At 49.2% G+C, this 742-nt stretch overlaps 1 long non-coding RNA gene across 2 annotated transcripts; it reads left to right on the top strand.

The window, feature by feature from the left end:
- Positions 1-736, top strand: LOC108447387. Of its 2 annotated transcripts, none has more exons than XR_001862932.1 (6): positions 1-31; positions 117-171; positions 258-301; positions 383-423; positions 509-549; positions 640-736. It is a non-coding gene; the product is annotated as an uncharacterized LOC108447387 (long non-coding RNA). The 2 variants fall into 2 exon arrangements; XR_001862933.1 differs by having other exon boundaries at positions 625-736.
- Positions 737-742: the final 6 nt, after the last annotated feature.

The raw sequence follows: 742 nt of genomic DNA, 5'->3' as shown, positions 1-742 counted from the left end.
TGTTCATGGTCGATGGAGCGAGGTGAACTGTGTATGTTGGACAGAATGGATTGTTACTGCTCTGTTATCAATGTCTGGTTCAGCTTTAAGCATCCATTGTTGTTTGTTCCTTTTAGGCTGTCCACTCGCAAGATGTCCTGGCCCAGAATGCCAGATGAGTGCAAGCTTAAGGTATAGGTGTGGCATACTTCAGTCAAAGCAGGGAGCTTGTGATGTCGCAGTCTCTCTTCATATTTTTTTGCTTTGTTTCTTTGCAGGTGCTGCCACTGCCCTAGGCATGCCAAGGAACAGAGGCGAGCAGGTGAGTTGGCATTTAGGCGGGATAACTAATGGACTAGAGGTATGCTGTGGTGTTCTAAGCGTGTACCTTTTCACTTTGCAGGTATTGTCTGGGCCACCTCCCGAATCGGATGAAGATTTGAGGTGAGCCGGGGCAGTGGTGCCGAGGAGCCCTGGGTGATTGCTCTTCTGGAGGGCCATAGTCACATTTTCTGTTTTGTTGTCTTAGGTACTGTGAGCAGCTACGGAACCGAAGTTTGGAAACAGCAGGTAAGCAATGAGCCTCGGCAGTTATGAGGGAGGGGGTGTTGCAGAAGGGGTCACTTTTGGGACGTCTCATTGCAGTCTGAATTTTTGCAGCCACCGAAGTGGACTACAGGGAATGTAGTGATGTCCACGGTGCCCACGCGGTCTTTTTGGTTGAGGATGAATTTTGTCCGCTCATCTCTGAAAGCTAAGTGTT

Source organism: Corvus brachyrhynchos, unplaced genomic scaffold (assembly GCF_000691975.1).
Source record: "Corvus brachyrhynchos isolate BGI_N302 unplaced genomic scaffold, ASM69197v1 scaffold4306, whole genome shotgun sequence".
Lineage (NCBI taxonomy): Eukaryota > Metazoa > Chordata > Aves > Passeriformes > Corvidae > Corvus > Corvus brachyrhynchos.
The sequence above is the reverse complement of the archived record's forward strand: the minus strand, read 5'-3'. Positions and strand labels throughout refer to the sequence as shown.